Source organism: Cryptomeria japonica, chromosome 3 (genome assembly GCF_030272615.1).
Source record: "Cryptomeria japonica chromosome 3, Sugi_1.0, whole genome shotgun sequence".
Classification (NCBI taxonomy): domain Eukaryota; kingdom Viridiplantae; phylum Streptophyta; class Pinopsida; order Cupressales; family Cupressaceae; genus Cryptomeria; species Cryptomeria japonica.
The window spans coordinates 21891308-21917097 of NC_081407.1; positions in this window are offsets into that span (position 1 = coordinate 21891308).

Consider the following 25790-nt stretch of genomic DNA (forward strand, 5'->3'; position numbering starts at 1 on the left):
TCTATCGTACAAAACCCAACAGTCCATCATTTTAAGCCAAATCCTATGTCGTACGAAATAGAACTGAACATAATCATTTGTCATCCGAGACCTACCCATTTGTCGTATGATACTAGGTAGAAACTCGTACGAAACAAAACTGTTGTCATCCTAAAACTGTTATACTGTCGTACAGTCTCAGAAATACAATTGTACGAGTCTCTGATTTTACCAGTCCAAGAATAGTCAAACCTGTCCAAAATAGTTTACAGTGAGCCTAAAACTAGTTATCACCCTCCTGAGCATAAACAACCTTGATAGTGTACCTCTGTCATTGTGTTGCATGATTTTGTCAATCATCTTTTAAGCTAGTCCAAACAAACATCTTATCAAACCTATGTTAACTTAGATAACGTCTTACACATGATAGATCATTCTTGAAACCAGACCAGATATTAGTTACTTCTCTCAATCACTACGTTAAACAAACTACTAGCTACAATTTGATCTTGACTTTTGTAAAACATTTGGCTCTTGGTCTTGTCAGTTACAAATGCCTGTTCAAACTAGAAATTCTCACAGCAAAAGAGACAAAGAAAAAGAAACACCTTTTTTTCAAAAGACAATCCATTCTTCAAAGAAAACTCCTTGTACAATAAACCGTCCTCATCACAGATACCAGTTTACAATATACCAATCTTTGGTCAGCCCTTATCTCCCACCATGTCTGGGGAAATACAAGAAAGAGAAGCTAGTAAACGAAACACTCACGAAGATTTCAGAAATCATGCCACTGACAGCGATTCCTCATCAACTGAACCTGAGCTTCTTGAACCTCCTAAAGATGAAGTACATAGATGTCAGAATGATAAAGAATTCCATAAAATGATGAAGGTCATCATGGCTAGGGAAAAAGAAGACTATTTCCTAGAATTAGCAAAACAAGGTGCCAAACTCCCTACTAGTTATAATGTGGAGGCCCTCATTGCTAAAGAGGAAGAGACACCATGGGGAAAAATGAGCAAACAAATGCAAGCATTAAAAACTGTGGTCACAAGAATAGAAAACAAAGATAAAACACCAAAACAATATTCTCTAGACATAATATGCCCATTCCCATTTGACAAAAATCTTTACATGTCTCCATTTCCTTCATGAGTTGAGATCCCAAAATTTGACAAATATGATGGTACCTTAGATCCTCAAGATCATGTTAGAGAGTTTTGTGCCGCTTGTATGGAGTTTATGCATGATCAAATGTACCTCATGCGCCTTTTCCCAAGGAGTTTAGGGGGTTAAGCAATGGAATGGTTCGCAAGCCTACCCAAAGGGATAAAAATGTTTGAAGAACTAATCCAACTATTTTTACAACAATACTCATACAACATTCGTCACCCAGTCACTATGATAGAGCTTTGCAATACCAGACAAAAGATAGGAGAACCCTTTCTCACCTTCCTCCAATGATGGAGAAAGATATTCTCTAGATATTCACAGACCATCCCAGAACTTGAGAAAATGGATATCTTTGTCAACAACTTAGTCCCTGAATTGAAGTACAGTGTCCAGATGCAAGTACACCCTTCATTCAACAAAATGGTAGATAACACCCTCAGAATGGAAGATGTGCTTATCAAAAAGGGATATATATCACATTGGAAAGAAACATCGCAAGGTTCTAGCTCTAAAGAAAAGAGCAAATACTAGAAATATGGCAAAGATAGCAACAAGAATGTCGTTAGTGGTGGAGTGGTAGATATTGTCCAAGAAAAAACAAAATCTACAATATTTAACTTGGCCAATGGCACACAAGCACTCAAGATAGCTGAAACTGCAACGAAAAATCCTCCAAAGAAAACAAGGGAGTGGTTTAAAGACACACCTTGGGTCTCAAAACCTAAACGTGATTTTACCCTCTGGATGAATCATATGAATTGGCTTTTAAAACTTTATTGGCAAATAATCTAATAACATTACCAGACAATTCTAGACTATATGACCCAGAAATTAGACCCAAATGGTGGAGAGAAAACAAATACTGTGACTACCATCAAAACAAGGGACATAACATAAACCACTGCATGAAACTCAAACATGAAATCCAAGATCTCATTGATGCAGGCAAGATCATTTTTGGAAGTCACACAGATAATGCTGATCATAAGGCTTTTAAAGATCCCTTACCCAATTATGAACAAGGAGAATCCTCAAAATCCAAGGGAGGAGCTAGAGTCAATTATACTTACACAAATCATGATAATGTGATCAACATGATTGAATCCATTCAACCTAAATATTGCAATGTGATTATAGTCCAGGATCATCAAAGTCAAACACAGACTGCTAATGCCATGACTCGCACTCAAAGGAAGATTTCTCTCCCAAGAACTAGTCCCCCAACTTTTGATCAAATGACATCAAAACCGCCAAATAGACAAATAGACACAATCATGGCTAAATCAAAACAACCAGCTTCATCATCTTCTCCTAGTTATAGTATTGTCGAACAATTGAAGAAAACCAATGCTCAAATCTCCATTTTAGAACTGCTTAAGATCTCTTCTACTCATAAAGAGGTCCTAGACAAGGCTCTACTTACTACTAGTGTCCCTAAAGACTTAGACATAGATCGGTTTCAATCTATGGTGGGTCACCTGACTTCACCTCATTATCTCACATTCTCTGAAGAAGATGATAATTCACTAAGTCACCCACATAACCAGCCATTACACATTGAAGCCATGACTCATAAACACCACGTTAAATGTGTTTTGATAGATGGAGGTGCTGGGTTGAATATTTGTACCTACAATCTATTGACACAGCTGGGTTTTTCTGAGAATGTCATTGATCCAACAAAGAAGATAACAATCAAGGCTTATGATGAAGAGGAAAGAACTTCTAAGGGACTGGTATCATTACCAATTAGAGTAGGACCCATGGAAAGAGATGTCATTTTTCAAGTCTTGGATCTTCATCTTTCATACAACATCTTACTAGGTAGGCCATGGATTCATGAAATGAAAGCAGTACCATCTATGTATCATCAATGCCTAAAATTTCCCTATAATGGAATAGAAGTTGGTATTCTGGCTGATACAAGCTATACCTGCAATGCATTAACACAAGGTGTTGATGCTTTTGTTCCTAATAATAGAGTAGCTTCTACAGCTAAAAATTCAGAATCTTTGCTCAAAGATTTGGAAAAGAAATTGAGAATCACAAACACTGGCATGGATGGTTACAAGATAGAGCCTATACTCTCACTAATGTCTCTTCCTCCATCACCAAGATAGTCAAGAAAACCATCAGAGGGTATGAGGCCACAAACTTCAACTCCAAAGGTCATTTATGATGGCACCTTTATACAATCCTCTACTTCTCTTGAAGGTGAAATAGAAGGGGATGATGTCCTCAAATCACTCTTCAAAGAAGACAGTGCAGATAAAGAAATACGACATTGTGAGATTTATCCAACACAATATGGTCCAAGCTATAAGATGCTTCAATGCATGGGATATTCAGGTATTGGTCCTCTTGGCAAACATCAAAAAGGTATTGTTGAACCTATTCAATTACAAACTAAATCTGTCAATGACAAAGTTGGACTAGGATGTGATCCAAGAAAGCAATCGGATCAGAAGCACATATCTCACCATCAACGTAAGTGGAAGAAGATGGTACTACCTTTAACAATACAAGAGATTAGTACTCACCAAACTCAGGAAGAGTGTGACACTAAACAACAAGAATTGCCCACCCACAGAGAGGAAACAAATGGTAACCAAGTTCCAATTATATCAGCTATAATACCACAAGAAGTAGAAGTTCCAGAGGATATGAGAGACGAAGTATACAGGATCAGAGAATTGTTTGTACCACTCAATGGTCCAGTCACATATACTGATAGACAACAAGTAGATGACTCAGAAACTGATTCAAATGAGTATGAATGGGGTCTAGATCACATCTCAGATACAAAAACCCTTGAAGAGTCCAAGGATATTATAGATGATGCACAAGAGCTAATACGCCAGAATGCAAAAGGAAATAGAAGAAACCAGACTAAAAAAACAAGAAGACTATGAACGATAGCTGAAGAGTGAAAGAACACAAGCAATTCCTTCACCTACCAACCCTTCTAATGAGATAGGACAAAACGGGTAGGGAACTACACAAGAAGAACTAGAAGCTACAGAAAAAGAACCAATCATCAGTCTAGAAGACGCTGAATGGAATAGACAACAGGGATTAACAGAACCATCAAAGTCATGTCCACAAGTGTGTCAAGTACAAGCAGTTAATGAACCAAATCATGAAGGAACTTGCAGCATCAAAGATGTAGGTGTTGATACTATATATACCTTTACTAAGCCACTTGAAGATGAGTCATCAACTTCATCCTATGACTCTGATGACTCAGACAGGAGATCTATTTAAGACAACAACTATTCAACAATGCATTATGACTACTCTGTCATGAATGATGAGATATTGTCTATTGTTACACCATAGTATGTAGTCTAGTTTGAAGTAGGTGATGATGCTACAAGTAGGTCGGTTGGGTTAGGTCCAATAAATAGTAACATGAATTTCAATAATTGTGTTGTAACTCTTCCTGGTCTTGAGACACATATGCAAGGTAGTCTTCTGGAACTTGACTGGTCAGTCCAAAGCCATGATGATAGTACCATGAACTCCCTTGAGCCTATTCTAGCCTTATCCTTAATGCATCTGAAACTGATTGATAATACTCTTTATAACCAACCCTTGAATGTACCTACCTTTGCCAATGACTATACACTAGCCTACTACCTCAATGTAGTTGAACCCGTGTACTCTTCCACTAGTGAATAGAATGAAAACATGGCTGAAGCAAATATCAGGTATCTTAGTTGCAAAAACAAGAAAAATAAGAATAAAAGATCTGATGGCGGAAACCACATTGTGGCGGTGTCAGACTCTAAAAAAGAGAAAATAAAGGACATACCTAAAGGTGTAAACCTCTCTGAGGCACCTGAAGGTGAGATACTTGATATACTGCCAAGTCACTTCCAGGAGAGATCTTCCATATTGATCTAGCCAACTCAACCAGTAAATATTGGGAGTCAAGAGACACCACACATCATTCATTTAGCTCAATCACTATCAGCAGAAGAGTTAAAATATTTCAGCAACCTTTTTCTAGAAAAGAAGATCAACTTTGCATGGACATACTTAGATATGCCAGGACTAGATCCTGATCTCATCATGCATCATCTCTCTATTATACCTGGAGTAAAACCAGTCAAACAAAAACTCTAAAAGATGCATCCTCATGTGGCACTGCTAGTCAAGGCTGAACTGGAGAAATTGCTAAAAGTTGGATTTATCAGAGCTATAGGCTACGTAGAATGGATATCAAATATAGTACCTATATCAAAGGCAGACAAATCTATTAGAGTTTGCACAGACTTCAAGGATCTCAACAAGGCATGTCCAAAAGATGATTTTCCATTGCCCAACATTGACATGATAGTAGATATGACTGTTGGATATGAGATGTATTCATTAATGGATGGATTCTCTGGTTACAATCAGATCAAGATACCACCTGAAGATCAAGAGAAGACAGCTTTCACATGTGCGTGGGGAACCTTCTGTTGGAATGTTATGTCATTTGGTCTAAAGAAAGTAGGAGCAACTTATCAAAGAGTAGTAACCACTATCTTCCATGATATGATGCATAAAAACATGGAAGATTATGTTGATGATAGCCTGGTAAAAACTATGAAGAGATCTACACATATTCAAGAGCCAGGCCTCATACTAGATAGAATGGAAAGATTCAAGCTTCGCTTAAATCCAAAAAAATGTGCATTTGGAGTAACATCAGGAAAATTGCTTGGGTACATAATATCAAGAAAAGGAATTGAGGTTGACCCTGAAAAGGTCCAAGCTATAATGGAAATGCCTCCACCCAAGAATATCAGTCAGATGAGAAGTTTACAAGGTCGCCTTCAGTCAATAAGGCATTTCATATCTTAGCTAGCAGACAAAGGTCAACCCTTTATGAAGGTATTAAGGAAAGGGATTCAATACAATTGGGATAAATATTGTGAATGACATTTACAACAAATCAAAGAATATCTTTCTAATCCACCCATATTAATGCCACTGATTCAAGGTAAGCCATTGATCCTGTACATATCAGCTACAGATACTTGACTGGGGGCACTTCTGGCATAACAGGATGACAATAAAAAAGAACGAGATATTTATTACATCAGTAGAACATTGGTGTCATATGAAATGAACTATACTATAATAGAGAAGGCATGCTTAGCATTGGTCTTTGCATCAGAAAAATTAAGGCACTATATGTTGGTACACTCTATTAAGCTGGTAGCTAATATTGATCAACTCACATATCTTCTTAGTAAAGCTACGCTTACAGGAAGACTGGCCAAATGGGTCATGGTCCTTACAGAATTTGACATTGAATATGTGGAACGTATAGCCGTCAAAGGATGAGTTATTGTAGACCAGCTTGTTGAAGCTCCACTTGAAGACAATCAACCTTTACAAATAGAATTCCTAGATGAATCAATCATGCATCTTACTGAACAATCATGGAAGATTCTCTTTGATGGGTCTTTCACTCAACATGGTTCTGGTGTCGGAATAATTTTTATTACTCCTCAGAAATACTCAATTCCAAAATCTTATAAGATTCTCTTCCCTTGCACAAACAACATTGTTGAATGTGAAGCTTTGGTAAATGGCATCAAGCTGGCCATCGAGTGGAAGATTGTTGAATTACACATCTATGGAGATTCTCAACTCATTATCAACCAAATCAATGATCTATATCAGACAAGAGATGAGAAACTGATGCCTTACAAGAGAATGGTGGATGATCTCAAGAAATATTTTACCTCCATATCATTTCAGTAGACCCCCAGAACAACAAATAGAGCAGCAGATGCAATGGCTACTTTGGCATCTATACCATAGCTACAGGAGTCTAATTTTCACTTTGAATTCCTAGTGGAAGAGTTACATTTCCCTGCCTATGATTCTCCCGAGTCACAGGTAGTATGTTCTATTATTGGACATGACTCATCTTGTTATAGCCACATTTACTCTTACCTGCATGACCAAGTTGTCCTTGCCAATCTTTCCCAAAATGAAAAATGGAACCTAATCCGAAATGCATCACGGTATTTCATCATTGCTAACAACCTATTCAGGCGAGGTTTAGACAATACTTTGCTTAGATGTCTAGAAACTGAGGAGTCCCAATGCACATTATCTGAGGTTCATGAAGGTGTTTGTGGATCCCATTCGAACGGTCTAACTTTAGCATGAAAACTACTAAGGGTTGGCTACTACTGGCCAAACATGGAGAAAGAAGCTTTAAAATTTGCTAAAACCTATGAAAAGTGTTAGTTGCATGGGCACCTTATACACGCTCCAGCAAGGGATCTTATACCCTTTGTGACACATTGGCCCTTTCAATAATGGGCGTTTGATTTAATTGGCCAAATATATCCTGCATCATCTAACAGACACAAATTTATTATCACTGCCACTGAGTACTTCACTAAGTGGGTAGAAGTGGTTCTACTCATCAAGGCAACCGACAAACAAGTAGCTCTATTTATTCTTAACTATATCATCTACAGGTATGGTATACCTTCATCAATTATAACAGACAATGGAGGACAGTTCAAGAACAAAGATCTAGATGGACTCTATGAGAAATTTAAAATCAAACAACACTGGTCCTCAGTATATTACCCTCAAGGTAATGGACAAGTAGAGGCATCTAATAAAAACCTACTGACTATCTTGCATAGAATAGTGAACAAATCCGGGAAGGATTGGCATCTGCAGCTCAATCCTGCACTATGGGCTTATAGAACAAGTATTAGAACACCTATTGGGGCTACACCTTTTTCTTTGGTGTATGGGTCTGAAGCAGTATTACCTATTGAGGTGGAAATACCATCTCTAAGAGTTTCTTTGCAAGGTCCCGTTACTGATGAAGAATATAGAATATCTAGATTGCAAGAGCTCGAATTGTTGGATGAGCGTCGGCAAGTGGTGTTTGATCATCCTAGAGTATATCAAAAGAGAATGTCCAAAGGATATAACAAGAAGGTTCGACATTGAGAATTTCAGGTTGGTGACCTAGTCCTGAGAGAAAATCCTAAAAATCAACAGTTTTGAGAAAACAAAGGGAAGTTTGAACCCAACTGGCTGGGTCGCTATATTGTTACTGCAGCTTTTGGCTCTGGTGCCCATCAACTCTCAACATTGGAAGGAGAACAGCTCTGCGAACCGATCAACACCATCCATATGAAGAAATTCTTCACCTAAATATTCTCTGCTCCAACAGCTTATACAGCGAAAAAGTCTTGAAGAAATCCAAAAAAATTAGAAAAGGTCCTGAACAAATCCTAAAAATCAGAAAAAGTCCTAAAAAAATCCAAAAAAATCAGAAAAAGTCCTAAAAAAATCCAAAAAAATCAGAAAAAATTCTTGAAAAAATCCTAAAAATCAGAAAAAAGTCCTGAAAAAAAAAAAAGGGAAAAAAGAGAGAAAATGCCCTAGTGAAAACTTGGTAAATAGGCACCTTGGTAAAAAAAAGAGAATAGTGAATCTCTGCCAAGCAAGTGAAAACCTGGTAAACAGGCACCTCTTGTACTCCAATGCTCCATCTATCAACGCAACATTGGCATTCCCGCTTTCATGCATCTTTGCTTTCGCTTGTACATATCTTTTGGTCACTTTTGTGACATCCTAGTTCGTTGGAACCCTCATGGCTTGAAACCAATCATTGTCCTAGTCTTAGGTTAATCGACAAAGCAATTTACATGTCCTAAGCAGTGTTAACCAAGTCATCTTTACGTCAGTGAAACCTGGTCGTCCACTCCGAGTCAGTTACCTGCCTCCTGACTACTGAAGAGTTTTATCACTGAGTTAACAAGCAAAACAACTTAACGGAAAACAATCACTAAACAATTTGAGCTATGAATGAAAATTTTATTTGTGTGTTGTCTTTTATATTGGTTTTCGATTATTATCCCTCTGAGTAACTCAAGGAAGTCTATCTTGACTAAGAGGAGTAAGGATTGGGGGCATAATATTTTCTTGTTTTCTAGTTGTAGGAATGATTCCAATGATCTGGAATCATCTAAATTAGCCGGGTGTCTATGATAAGAGCCTTCACATCAAGGTGAAATCACCTCACATACCTCAACTCTGCTTATTTGAATGCTAAAGGGAGGTTCCCATCATTTCTTTGTCTATTTTGAGGGAATTTCTTTATTGTGCAATTCGGGTCCATGCGTAATCTGTCCAAGGATATGAACGAAAAAAAGTTCATTGCGGACAAGATAATTAATATTTCACATGAACAACAAGGAACTTTAATCTGTCTGCTATAATTGTAAAATGCTCAATGATGAAAATTAAGCTTTTCAAAGTCCAGTGACTAGGTTTAGGTTGCATCTCATTTTGCATCTCATCTTACATTTCATTCTACATTTTGTGAATTTACAGTGATTTTGGCATAATAACAATGATCTCTTTATCTTCTAAATGAGAGTTGGAGCTTCATCATTTCTTCGCTAAGTGGTCTCCTTTCATTATTTCTCCGATCGAGTACTTGTGTTTTGAGATGTTAGCTGCATACATGAGCATCTTATATAGATTCATACATTCATTATCACTTATTTGCATTCATCTTACTGCACAGAAAAATGAAACATTTGCATTACTCATTACTCATTCACATTCATTTATTTGCATATGAAAAGAAAGAAAAATAAGACATCCATATTCATTTGCATTCATACATCTATACTGAAAAGAAATGCATACATATAGAATAAAGCATATAAAGACATCTCATAACCAATCAACACAAGTATGATGAAATCAAATCAAGAGCTCGTAAATCGGCTGCCCTGAGTCCATTTTCGGGATCAAAATTGAAATTCGAGATCATTTTGCTAGTCAATTTCAGAATTTGGACCACTTAGCGCTCTTTTCATCAAAAGCTTATTCTTTCTTCAAATTGCGCTCAATTTCAACGTTGAATCTTAGTTCAATTTCATTCTACACATCAACTTTACGATCAAATTTGTGCTCAATTTCTTATCAATCAATGCAAAAATTCTAAAAATTCTTCTGATTCAATTTGTGCTCAAATCATTATCATCGCTCAAAATTGTCTATCATCATGTACCCTCGCTATCTTTCGATTTCTCTCCCGAGGGGGCATACTCGTGACCTTATGACCTCACATTCTTCAATGTCAAGAAAATTTTTAAATCTTCATCAAAAGTCGAGCAAAAATCTTTTTCAACTAAAGAAAATCAATCAAATAAGACCTCATCGCTAGGGGTATCTCAACTTCATCGCTTTATATCGAGTTGAGATTTCTCAACCATCTGAATCGAATCAATCTCTAGGGGCATATCAGTTTCATTGCTTCATATCAAGCTGATATTTGTCTTTTATCTGAATCAATCTTTTAACGTTAATCAGTTTCATCGCTTTTCATCAAGCTAATTATTCGTTTAAACTCAATTAAGGGTTTAAAGAGTATCTTTGATCACACTCAATCTAAGCAGGTGTTCAGTATTCGTCGCTTTGGATCAAGTTGGATAGTTTATCTTTATTTATCGTATCTTGATCAATCAAGTTCAAGATCGATTTTTATCATCACTCACTGTGTCTAGATCAATCAAGTTCTAGATCAGTAAGATCTGCTTCTTTATCAATCAAGTTCAAGTTCGATATCTTTGTTTTCTATCGTTCCTAGTTCAATCAAGTTCAGGATCAGTATCGCTTTAATCAGACTTCATTCAGCTTTGTCGCTTCGAATCAAGCTAAATACCTCACTTTTCATCTAGTTCGTGATCAATCAAGTTCAGAACTGGTATCTCCTAGACATCAAATTTTCTTTGAACCAATGCATTGCTCGCACATTAATTCAAAGAGGGGCAAATGTAATACCCTAAAAATGGTCATCTAAACCATGGGCCCCTAATCTCGACAACATCACAAGGTCCTAACCAAAGGCAATTAAATAAATCTTGAGCACACAATTAATCCTTTAATTATCAAATGTCACATGGCAAATTAATCACCCAATATTAATTAAATATTTATTTATTAATTAAATCATTCCAAGTAAATCATTTTAAAACAATTATCTTATTTATTTTAATTGAATATCCTTGCATATTTAATTAAATAAATCAATTTGCCATTAAATCATCAAAAAGAGGAATTAATTTAATTAAATGAATCAATTGAGCACAAATCTTCAAAAATGGAAATAAATCAAAAAAAGAAATTAATTGACCAAGAAAGAATTAAAATTTGAGAAAAGAAATCAATTGGAGATAATCTTGAAAAACAAATTAAAAACTGATAAATAATCTCGAAGAAAGCAATTAAAACAATTAAATATTAAAATTGAATGAAATAGAGAATAAATCAGTTTTTTCTGATTTTAATCTTAATTTTAGTTCAATTTCCTTTAAAACTGAGAAAAGCATCCAATCACATCAATTCACTTGGATTGTGCTTCCTCTTGGAAAATCTTGACCGCTCATCATCATTTGATCTTAGCCGTTGGTTTCTTTCTGAATTTTTTATAAATTCAGGCTCATCTTTCATTCAGAGGCTGGAGAATATATTGTTATTATACTGTTTTTGCTCTAGACTCATTGAGATATATTGCATATTTATTATTTCATTTTGATTAAATCATTTAGCTTAATATTGCTTAAATCTTGTTAGATTAATATTGCATCCATTTAGCATTCATCATACTCATATAGATAAAAACCTTCGTCTTGATGTTGTCTAGTCACTGATATTGCTAAATAATCTGAGAGCAATCTTATACTCACATCTTTTAGAAGGCAATGGGTCGCTTTGTTATGGTTTTTATTATTCATTGATTATATCTGTCTAACCATGCATGTAATGACTTAATTGAAGTGTTGTGTATTGCAGATATAGGTTCTTGATCCACTTTTCACACACACACATATGACCCCTTAGGATATCATATGGTGTCCTTAGGGCTTATATTATTGGCAACAGGCCAGCATCCCTCGAGGGGATTCATGAAATGGTTTAACATCTTCTTGTGGATTCTATAAGTCTAGTGGTTGTACCGGGCATTGACAGGTCGATCTTTTGGTGCAACGACAACCCTAGCTTGTAACAAGTGGTATCAAATCTTGGTCACAGGTTCAAATCATGCAGGCCGTAGCAAGTGATGTTGGGAGGGGGATTGTTGGCAATGGGCCAACGTCCCTCATGGGGATTCACAACATGGTTTAATAGCCTCTTGTGGATTCTATAAGTATAGTGGTTGTATCAAGCATTGAAAGGTCAATCTTTTGGTGCAACGACAACCCTAGCTTGTAATATATATGGTGTCTTAAGGGGTCATGTTGTGTACTAGGATGTTAAAATAGGTCATCCTAAGGGGTCACATGGTGTCGTTAAGGGTCATATGGGGTCCTAAAGGGTCATATGGTGTCGTTAGGGCTCATATGGGGTCCTAAAGGGCCACGCATGTCTTAGAGAATTGTATGATCCCTTTGGACACCATATGACCCCTTAGGACATCATATTGTCCTAAGGGCTCATATGGTGTCCTAAGGTGTCATATGGTGTCCTAAGGGGTCATAATGATGTCCTAAGGGGTCATATGGTGTCCTAAGGGCTCATATGGTGTCCTAAGGGGTCATATTGTGTCATTATAGGTCATATGGAGTCCTAAGGGACCATACATGAGTTAGAACACCATATGACCTCTTAAGATACCATATGACCCCTTAGGACACCATATGACCCTTAAGACACCATATGATCCCCTAGGACACAATATGACACATTAGGACATCATATGGTCCTAAGGGGTCATATAGTATAGTTAGGGGTCATATAGGGCCCTAAGGGGCCACACATGTGTTAAAACACCATATGACCCCTTAGGACACCACATGACCCCTTAGGATGGCATATGGCGTCCTAAGGAATCATATGCTATCTTAAGGGGTCATGTCATGTACTAAGATGTTAAAAGGGGTGATATGGTGTCATTAGGGGTCATTGATGAATAATGATGAACAACAAATACCCTAACTGGTCTGAGAGGGGGGGTGAATCAGCACATACAAAAACTTCTTATCAACTTATCAAGTTAAAACAATACTAACCGGTTGTCTTCATTACTAAACTTAACCATGGCAATACCGATTAAACACAGTAAGACTTCGGGCAACATAAACCAGTAAAAATGAACCCTTCAAATACATTCAATACTTGATAACTGCTTCACCCATGAACATATGCATGTGGTATATCAGCAATACCATAACCATTAGCTTTACATGCATAATCACTCAAACAAAGAATACTGAATCATCACATGAAAAATGCACAACTCATGACACACAGATTTTTCACCTGGAAACCCAAATGGGAAAAACCACGGTGGGGATGAATAACCACAAGCTTGTTTAGAACTCTTTTGAAGCTTGCTCTATTAAGATCCTAGTCCGGTTAAAGACTTTACAATAAGGTTCTGCTAGGAACCGATCCTGTTAAAGATCACCCAATTAAGGGATGGCTATATACCCTGTTAAAGGTTGAAACCCTGTCAAAGGTTACCTTGCTAGAGGATTTAAAGAATTCAATGATCTTGAGTCACCTGGTTAGAGGATTTACAGTACGCTTGTTAAAGCTACCCGGCAAAGGGATCTTCCTTTTGTTGAAATGGTTAGAAGACAATAGGTAAAACGTTGATCCGATAACAGCACTATATGCTAAGGCAGATCCTTTTCAATTCCTCTACTTTGCAATCACACTCTGCAGTTTTCTCTCACTGGTCTAGCAAGTATCTCATCACTCGGATACACAGACAACTTTTACCAACACCTTACAATAACAAACATCATCAACCTTATAGACAACAATTAGTTCGGTAGCATAAACCCTAAACCCTAAGCATTTAGGTTTACAATTACAGGTGGTCAAATCTTGACCATCCAAATACTTTCCATAGAGTGAAGCAATCTCAAACAGATCACAAGTCATTTTGCATCGTCCATTCTTCACTGCACATAGAAATCGGTACCCCATCATGCTTTCTTCTCATATCGCTAATAATAATATTCATTCCCGAGGTAGACATTTAATGCAGTCAATCTTCACATGCAAGATCCTCAAGGAAATCTTTCACATGCACAAAACTGATGTGGCATCTCGATCTAATCTTCATCTCTTAGCTAAATCATCATAGAATGTCACTGGTTGCATCACACAAGCTGGATTGCCAAACCAGAAACCCTAGAGCTAAGACTACCAACTGGTAGTCACACTTAGTGAAACCCAGACATCAGTTTACTACAACTCTTCATATTGGTTCACTTGCACTTATTGACATCAATGACAACATACATTATCATCATATCGGTTCATCAAATGCCAACAATCTCCCCCTTTGGCATTGATGGAAATACTCAGTGTAGCATTGCAACTAAAAACATCATAGACTAGTGCATCTAAAATATCTTCTCCCCTATCTCATATATCTTCTCCCCCTTTGACAATAATGCCAAAGTGGAGGCACAATCTTCCATACTCCACTATGTTGCTCCCCCTATGGAGTAGCATCCTTCAACACATCAATCCTAAGAGATTTGACACTATAATACCTGACTGATGTGGAGCACACATCTTTGGTTTACTTCATGAAGGATCAAAGCCCCTAATTCACTTCTTAAATAGGTAAATGTAGTCTTCAGTAAGGGATTAGTGAATATGTTTGCTAGTTGCTCATTACTGGAAACATGTTGTAATACAACCTCTCTATTTTGAACCTTCTCTCTCAAGAAATGATACTTGAGCTCAATGTGCTTAGTTCTAGCATGCAATACCTGATTCTTGGAAATATTGATTGCACTAGTATTGTCACAAAATATACTACCGGTTCAGATATAGGTACTTTGAAACCGTCCAATACATGTTTCATCCAAATTGCCTGAGTGCGGTTCATAAATGTTGCCACATACTCCACTTCAGCTGTAGACTGAGAAGTACAGCTCTGCTTCTTGCTTGTCCAGGAGACTAATCTTCCACCAAGAAATAATGCTCCACCGGTTGTGCTCTTTCGGTCGTCCACATTACCTGCCCAATCTGCATCGGTAAATACCTTGAGATTAAAATCACCATTATATGGATACCACAATCCATAGTCAACAGTCCCTTTCAGGTATCTAAGAATCCTCTTGACTGCTACCAAGTGGGATTCTCTTAGACTTTTCTAAAAATGAGCTACTATGCCCACTACATGAGCAATATCTGGTCTGTTGTGCACCACATAATGCATCTTATCGATCATTGATCGGTACTCCTTCTCATTCACCAATGTCGAATCATCTTCCTTAGTCAGTTTACAGTCGATCACCATCGGTGTACCAACCGGTTTGCTCTCCTCCATGCCAAAGGTCTTCAATACCTCTTTGACATACTTGGACTGGGTAATAAAGATACCCTCTTTCATTTGATGAATCTTTAAACCAATGAAGAACATTATCTCTCCAATCAGAGACATCTCAAACTCTTTCTTCATTTCATCTACAAAAGCATGACTCATTTCATCATCTCCTCCAAAGATTATGTCATCTACAAATACTTCATAGATTAGAATCTAATCACCTTCATATTTTAGGTAGATGTTGTTATCCTTACTTGTTCTCTGAAATCCTATCTACACAAGATGAGAGTGTAACCATTTATACCATGTCCTAGGTGCTTGTTTCAATCCATATAGGGCTTTGTGTAATCTACACACCATGTTACTATCTTCTGATAAGGCAAACCCATCTGGTTTCTCAATATACACTTCCTCTTCTAGGATTCCATTCAAGAATGCAGACTTCACATCCATCTGATAAACCTTAAATCCCTTGAATGTTGCAAATGCAAGTAGAATTTAGACACCTTCTAGTCTATCCATAGAAGAAAAGGTTTCTCCATAGTCTTCTCCCTCTTCCTGAGCATATCCTTTGCATACACGTCTTGCCTTGTTCCTCACAATTGTGCCTTCTTCATTTAGCTTATTCCTGAAAACCCATTTGGTACCTATAACATTCTTATGTTCTCGTCTAGGTACCAGGGACCATGTTGCATTCTTTTCTATCTGGTCTATCTCCTCTTCCATTACCTTAATCCAGTCTTCATCTGTAAGTGCTTCTCTAGAAGTCTTGGGCTCCAATTTAGAAATCATGCAAGAGTTTTCTTTCACCTTTCTTCTTGTGAGTATCCCTGCACATTTATCTCCTATGATTTGCTTCGGGTCATGATGTAGTTTCACATACCTAGGAATGACTCTAGCTGGTTCTGGTAGTTTTTCCTCTTCTTCACTTACTTCTTCTTCTTCACCTACTGGAGCTTCTACCAGTATAGGAACACCGAGATCTTTACTTGTTTCTTTCTTAACTAGTTCCTAGAAGGCTATACCTGGTTCATCTTCCACTTCCTCGTAGTAGGTTTCCTCAGGTTCCTCAGGGGATTCATCAACCTTGACATTGATACTCTCAACAACTTTATGTGTTCTATTGTTGTAGCACTTGAGAGATTTGCTCTTAGTGGAATATCCTAGAAATATTCCTTCATCACATTTAGCATCAAACTTGCTCAGATGCTCACCTCTCTTGATGTAACACTTACTACCTAACACTTTAAAATAACTCGCAGTGGGAGTTTTCTTGGTCAAATACTCATAAGGGGTTTTAACTTTACCTTTCTTGATGGGTACTCGGTTCATAGTATAGACTGCAGTGCTCACCGCTTCTCTCCAAAAAGTGTGAGAAACCTTTCCTTAGCTCTGCATTGTTCTAGCTGCTTCAACTACAGTCTTGTTATTCCTTTCTGCTATGCCATTTTGTTGTGGTGTCCTTGGGGCAGACAATTGCCTCTTGATATCGCTATATTCATAGTATTTGTTGAATTCATTAGAAGTGAATTCACCTCCTTGATCAGTTCTTAAGCATTTTATCTTTTGACCACTTTCCTTCTCTACTAATGCTCTAAAGGCTTTGAGCTTTCCAAACGCCTCAGACTTGTCTTTCAAGAATGTGACTCACATCATTCTTGAGCAGTCATCAGTAAGAATCATGAAATACCTATCTCCCTAAATACTTCTAGTTTTCATAGGACCACACAAATCAGTATGCACAAGATCAAGTAATTTTTCTACTGAAAAATACTTACCTTTGAAAGTTGAGGAAGACATCTTCCCAAGTTGACATTCTCTGCACAAAGAATTCTCTGGTTTGTTTAGCAAAGGCAATCCTCTTACTGCCTTGATCTTAGTAGCCTTTACAATCTTATCAAAGTTCATATGACAAATTCTCCTATGCCATATCCAACTATCATCAAAAATTTCCATCAGACACTGACTTATCTTGGCATTTAACTGAAACAAGTTACCTCTGGTCTTCTTGCCGGTGGCAATAAGTTCACCACTCTTTCCAATTATACTGTAGACTCCACCTTTGAACTCCAGAATGAGTTCTTTATCATTTAGCTGAGCAACACTCAACAAGTTATGCTTAAGACCTTCTACCCAATAGACATCATCCACACTGCTCCTTCCATTCAGTGAGATGGATCCTTTTCCTTTTACCAAACATGGTGCATCATTGCCAAATCTGACAACACCTCCATTATATTCTTCTAGAGATAGAAACTTTCTTTGATCACCAGTCATGTGGTGAGAACAACCACTTTCAATAATCCACTCATTAGAGTTGTCAATGCGAGAGACAAGTGCTTTCTTGTCAGACACTTCTTCCTTTACAACTACAAACACTATATCCTCATTCTCTTCATCCTCATATTTTTCATCAGCAACACCTTCATCCACTGCAACAAGACAATTTCTTCTATTTCCTCCTTTATACTTTCTAAACCTCTCCAATTTATCCATATTGTCATTGTTAGGATAGTTAATAGCTATATGTCCTATCTTGTTGCAGGAAAAACATTTTAAAGGAAGCTTACCTCTATATTTTCCAGTGCCTTTTGGAAGTCTCTTGGCAAGAAGAGCTTCAAACTCCATCAGAATCTCTTCATCATCCATACCTCTAATTTGCATGGATTCATAACTAGTACTTACTTCTTTTCCTTTTCTGGATGGTGTAACAGATGCTCTAAAAGCTGGTTCAGTCTTCTAAACACTACCATCATAGCTATTCAACTCATATGCAGTTAAATTTGCAATGATAGAGTAAGGATACCTTGGTTTTGTCAATAGACCTTAGTTCCTGAATAGCACCAACTCTAATTGCATAGACTGGTAACAATGATCTCAAGACTTTACTAACAACGCTGACATCATTGATTGTTCCACCAGTGCTCTTGATAGCTCCAACAATAGTCTTGATTCTTATGCCATATTGTTGAATGGTCTCACCTTCAACCATCCTCATGTCTTCAAATTTTCCTCTAAGGCTCTCTTCCTTAGCTTGCTTTACATGCTCATCACCGCCATAAATAGTTTCCAATGTGTCCCATACATATTTAGGAGTGTCCTTATCTTGTCCATCAATAAACTCAATATCGGACAAACTGCTAATAAGGGCTTCCATGACTTGCCCATTTTCTTGAATCTCTCTTTTATGATCATCGGTTAGAGTGCTAGTGGGGATTACATAGACATTCTCAACATAGCTCCAATGTTGAGCACCCAAACTCTTGATATAGATCTTCATTCTATCCTTCAATATTTTGAAGTTATCTCTATTGAACTTAGGACCTTCCCTCTTCATCATTAAGGTAGGATCTTTTTCCTCAAGCAGTTAAGCTTATATCACAAAGGACCTAGAGTTGCTCTTATACCAATTGATGAATAATGATGAACAACAGATACCCTAACTGGTACTGAGAGGGGTGGGTGAATCGGTACATACAAAAACTTATTATCAACTTATCAAGTTAAAACAATACTAACCGTTTGTCTTCATTACTGAACTTAACCATGGCAATATAGGTTAAACACAGTAAGACTTTAGACAACATAAACCAGTAAAACTGAACCCTTCAAATACATTCAATACTTGATAACCACTTCACCCATGAACATATGCATGTGGTATATCAGCAATACCATAACCATTAGCTCTGAATGCATAATCACTCAAACAAAGAATACTTAATCATCACATGAAAAATGCACAACTCATGACACACAGATTTTTCGCCTGGAAACCCAAATGGGAAAAACCATGGTGGGGATGAATACCCACAAGCTTGTTTTGAACTCTTTTGAAGCTCGCTCTGTTAAGAGCCTAGTCCGGTTAAAGACTTTACAATAAGGTTCTGCTAGGAACCGATCCTGTTAAAGATCACCCGGTTAGGGGATGGCTATATACCCTATTAAAGGTTGAAACCCTATCAAAGGTTACCTTGCTAGAGGATTTAAAGAACTCAATGATCTTGAGTCACCTGGTTAGAGGATTTATAGTAAGCCTGTTAAAGCTACTCGGCAAAGGGATTTTCCTTATGTTGAAATGGTTAGAAGACAACAAGTAAAACTTTGATCTGATAATAGCACTATATGCTAAGGCAGATCTATTTCAGTTCCTCTACTCTAAAATCACACTCTGCAGTTTTCTCTCATTGGCCTGGCGAATATCTCATCACTCGGATACACACACAACTTTTGCCAACACCTTATAATAACAAACATCATCGACCTTATAGACAACAATTAGGTCGGTAGCATAAACCCTAAACCCTAAGCATTTAGGTTTACAATTACAGGCAGTCAAATCTTGACCGTCCAAACACTTTCCATAGAGTGAAGCAATCTCAAATAGATCACAAGTCATTCTGCATCATCCATTCTTCACCGCACATAGAAATCAGTACCCCATCATGCTTTCTTCTCATACTGCTAATAAGAATGTTCATTCCCGAGGTAGACATTTAATGCAGTCGATATTCACATGTAAGATCCTCAAGGAAATCCTTCACATGCACAAAACTAATGTGGCATCTCGATCTCATCTTTATCTCTTAGCTAACTCATCATAGAATGTCACCAGTGGCATCGCACAAGCTGGATCGCCAAATCAAAAACCCTAGAGCTGAGACTACCAACCGGTAGTCACAATTAGTGAAACCCAGACAGTGGTTTACGATAACTCTTCATACCAGTTCACTTGCACTTATTGACATCAATGACAACATACATTATCATCAAATCATCATACCGGTTCATCAAATGCCAACAGTCATATGGTATCCTAAGGGGTCATATGGTGTCTTGAGGGGTCATATAGTGTCCTAAGGGGTAATTTGATGTTGTTAGGGATCATATGGTTTCTTGAGGGGTCATATGGTGTCTTGAGGGGTCATATGGTGTCCTAAGGGGCCACACATGTGTTAGAACACCATATGACCCCTTTGGAGACCATATGACCCCTTAGGATATCATATTGTCCTAAGGGGTCATATGGTGTCCTAAGGGGTCATATTGTGTTGTTAGGGGTCATATGGGGTCCTAAAGGGCCACACATGTGTCAGAACACCATATGACCCCTTAGGAAATCATATGGTCCTAAGGGGTCATATGGTGTCGTAAGGTGTCCTATGGTGTCGTTAGGGGTCATATGGGGTCCTAAGGGGCCATAAGTTTGTTAGAACACCATATGACCCCTTAGGACATCATATGGTGTCCTAAGAGGTCATGTCATGTACTAGGATGATAAAAGGGGTGATTTGGTGTCCTAATGGGTGATATGGTGTACTGAGGGGTCATATAGTGTTCCAAGGGGTCATATGGTGTCGTTAGAGATCATATGGTAACCTGACAGGTCATATGGTATCATTAGGGGTCATAGGGGTCCTAAAGGGCCACACATGTGTTAGAACACCATATGATCCCTTAGGACATCATATTGTCATAAGGGGTCATATGGTGTCCTAAGGGGTCATCTCATGTACTCATATGTTAAAAGGGGTCATATAGTGTCATGAGGGGTCATATGGTGTCTCTACTTACCCCTCAAGATACCATATGACCCCTTTTAACATCCTAGTACATGTCATGACCCCTTAAGACACCCTATGACCCCTTAGGACACAATATGACCCTTTAGGACAATATGATGTCCTAATGGGTCATATGGTGTCTAAAGGGGTCATATGGTGTTCTAACACATGTCTAGCCCCTTAGAACCCCATATGACCCCTAACGACACCATATGACTCTTTAGGACCATATGATGTCCTTATGGGTCATATGGTGTCCTAAGGAGTCATATGGTTTTCTAACACATGTGTGGCCCCTTAGGACCCCATATGACCCCTTAGGACACCATATGACCTCTTAGGACAATATGATGTCCTAATGGGTCATATGGTGTCCTAAGGGATCATATGGTGTTCTAACACGTGTGTGGACCCTTAGGACCCCATATGACCTCATATGGTATTCCAAGAGAGGGAGGGTAGATAGACACAAGTATTTAGAGAGAGAGTACAAAGAGGGAAAGAGGAAGAAAGGTAGAAAAAGGGATGGAGAGCTAGAGAGAGAGAATAGTATGAAGGGGAGGAGATAGAGAGTTAGGGGAGTTAAAAGTAGAGAGTGATGAAAAGAGACATAGGTAGAGAGAAGGAGAGGGGAGATAAAGAACAATAGAGAGAGAGAGAGAGAGAGAGAGAGAGAGAGACTTATGAAGATGAATAGAGGTGGGGAGGTAGAGGCATGTGGAGAGAGGGAGAGGGGAGATGGGAAGCAGGGACAAAGCATGGGAGGGTGGGACAAAGAGAAAGGGAGAGAGAGAGAGAGAGAGAGAGAGAGAGAGAGAGAGAGAGAGAGAGGATGTATGTAGGGATACACCGAGGTGATATATATATATATATACACACACACATATATATATACATATATGTATGTATACATACATATATGTATATATATATGTATGTATATATATATGTATATATATGTATATATATACATACATATATGTATATATATATGTGTGTGTGTGTGTGTGTATATATATACATATATGTATGTATGTATATGGGTATGTGCAGAATCATGGTGTGCCAATACAGGCCCTTAAGTGGCAATGAAATTTCAAAAAATCAGAGTTATGCAACTTGACATGAAAAATTGAATAAGTTATGAACTTTATTTTTAAAATATGTTAGAAGAGAATCTATAGAAAATTGAATGTAGTTTCTAAGCTACTAGTTTTTGTTTTTGTTTTTTTAAATCCTATTTGATGGAAATTTCAAATTTCAATGCAGTGGTACTAAAATTTCAGGAAAAAGATAAGAAGTAGGTGTATGTCTAACCACCCTAATCATAATCAAATCATAATTATTTTTTATAAGATTTATAATATAAGTATTAAACTCATGTCCGGATGTGACACATTCTTTTATAATTTTTTATAAAGCAAATAATTATTTATGATTTTTTTACTACAATTTTTCATAAATTCAGAAACTCCTACGTATGACCACCTTAACTTGGTCAAAACCTTATGAAATTCAATTTTTTAAAATTTTTCCCTATAGTAGACAAAGCATAGGATGTGACGCATGTTTCGAATTCAAAACACATTATACGGTTTGAAAGTTATGAGTGTTTTTCAATCAGTCTATCAATCAGGACTTTTGTTAGAATTCAATTAGAAAATAAATAATAATTATTTATTAAAGTTGAAATAAGACAAGCCTTATATTGTTGGAAAGCTGAGAATGTCCTTAAAAAACCCTTTTCATTTTATCAATTTTGGCTATAAAAAAAGTCATCAGCCACTACTGTAAAGTCTGGAAAATCAAGGAATACTGAAAAATGTGTTTTTTCAATTGACTTTCCAAGCTTGTCACTTCCAAGCCAAATCCCAAAGAAAACCCGAATGAAAAAATGGAGGGAAAAATTTATGTTTTAAAATCGGATATCGGATATCCGTTTTGAAAAAATAATAAAATATATTCTAGTAAATTGGGCATAACTTTTGCGTTTTATATCAAAATTTTAATTTTTTATAGGTGTTGGAAAGGTAATTCAGAGCTCTATGATATGGAATAGGTATATTTTCAATTATTTGTTTTAAAAAATAATTATAATTCATTTAAATTTATCCTTCATTTTTGAAACATAAAAAACTCATGGCTTTTTCATATGATTTCCCTATTGCGTGAATTTTTGTAACAATCATCTCAAAATAAACTAAATAAGTAATTAATAATAGAAAATTCAATAATTTTATCGAGTTCGATTAATTTTGTTAAACCATGTTATCTATGTTTGTTCCTTTCTCCACCTCTCTCTCCTAAACCTATCACTCCACCTGTTTTTTTCTTCCTCCCTCTCTTTTGTCCATATTTATACATCTCTCTCTAGACCTATATCTCTAACTATCATTGAATACCTCATTCATTCTCTCAAGCTCTATAAGGTGCTTATATTTCTACCTCTTCATAATTTCCTCCTTTATGTCACTCTCTCTTCCCTAAGATCTAGACTAGTCTCTCTGCATTTCCTTCTCATCTCTAGCAACAAAATTCAGAGGGGACAAGGAGAGGCGTAGGGAAGCATCAAAAAAAGGAGAGGGGGAGAGAGGTGAGAAGGAGAGATCAATTGGGGGGAAGAGAGAGTGTGAAAGAGAGAGCTAGAGGTAATTAGGTAGTAGGCAAAGAGAGAGAGGGAGGGGGTGATTGGGGTGAAGAGAGAATGAGAGGGAGAGTTTGAGATTATTAGGGGGTAGGAGGAGAGGGGGAGAGGGGAAAGTATCAACAAAGAGAGAAGAGAAATGGGGACATAGGTGAAGAGAGACATAGAGAGTAATTAGGGGGTGGGGAGAGGGGGAGAGGGAAGTATCTATAAACCCATAGGAGGAGGGAGGTGATCGAGGGTAATTGAGGGAAAGAAATAATGTGAGAGAGAGTTGGGTGTAATTATCGGATAAGAAGAGAGGGAGAGATGTGGAGAGAGGTGAAGAGAGTGATAGAGAGAGGATAATTAGGGGGAGTGGAGGGGAAGAGGGAAGTATTAACAAAGAGATGGACTAGAGAGAGGGTAATCGGGGGACTCTCTCCCCATCTCTCCCCCCTCTTCCTTTGTTGATACTCCCTCCCTCTCTCTCCCCCCTCTCCTTCCCCTAATTACCTTCTCTCTAGACCTCTCTCTTTGAACCTCTCTCCTCATCTCTCCCTCTCTCCCTCTATTGATACTTTCCCATCCCCCCTCTCCTCCCAACCCCTAATTACCCCCAACTCTCTCTAATTCTTTCTTCCCTAAATACCATCTCTCTGTCATACCTATCCTCACCTCTAACTTTACCATATTACCCCTTAGGTTTTGTTATGGGTCATATTATGTCCTAATGAGTCGTATGGTGTCCTATGAACCCTTAGGACACCATATGATATCATTAGGGGTCATATGGTGTGCTAAGGGGTCATATTGTGTCTTAAAGGGTCATATGGTGTCCTATGACCTCTTAGGACACCATATGACTCCTTAAAACACTATATGGTTTTGTTATGGGTAGTATGGTGTCCTAAGACACCATATGGTATCATATGACCCCTTAGGATATGATATGGTGTCGTTAGGATTCGTATGGTGTGCTAAGGGGTCATAAGATATCATATGACCACTGAGGATACCATATGACCCCTAAGGTGTCGTGAGGGGTCATATTGTGTCCTAAGGGGTCATATAGTATCCTATGACCCCTTAGGACACCATATGGTGTCATCATGGATCGTATGGTGTCCTAAGGGGTCATATGGTGTCGTTTGGGGTCATATGTGTCCTAACGGATCATATGGTGTCCTAGGACCCCTTAAGGCACCATATGGTATTGTTGGGGGTTGTATGGTGTGCTAAGGGGTCATATTGTGTCTTAAGGGGTCATAGGATGTCATATGACCACTTAGGACACCATATGACCCATTAGGTGTCATTAGGGGTTATATTGTGTCCTAAGGGTTCATATGGTGCTTTATGATCCCTTAGGTGTTGTTAGGGGTCATATTGTGTCCTAACAGGTCATATGGTGTCTTATAACATCTTAGGACACCATATGGTGTCTTATAACCCCTTAGGATACCATATGGCATCATTAGGGGTTATATAGTGTGCTAAGGGGTCATATTTTATCTTAAAGGGCCATAGGACATCATATGACTCATTAGGACACCATATGACACCTCAGGTGTCATTAGGGGTCATATTGTGTCCTAAAGGGTCATATGGTGTCTCATGAACCTTTAGGACACTATATGACACCTTAGGACACTGTATGATGTTGTTATGGGTCTTATGATGTCCTAAGGGATCATATGGTGTTCTATGAGCCTTTAGGACACCATATGGTGTCATTAGGGGTTGTATGGTGTTTTAAGGGGTCATATGGTATCCTATGACCCCTTAGGACATCATATGACCCCTTAGGTATTGTTAGGGGTCATATTGTGTCCTAACGGGTCATATGGTGCCCTATGACCCCTTAGGACACCATATGGTGTCATTGGGGGTTGTATGGTGTGATAAGGGGTCATATTGTGTCCTAAGGGGTCATAGGACATCGTATGACCCCTTAGACACCATATGATCCATTAGGTTTTGTTAGGGGTCATACTATGTCCTAAGAGGTCATATGGTGTCTCATGACCCTTTAGGACACCATATGACCCCTTAGGACATCATATAGTGTCGTTATGGGTCTTATGGTGTCCTAAGGGGTCAT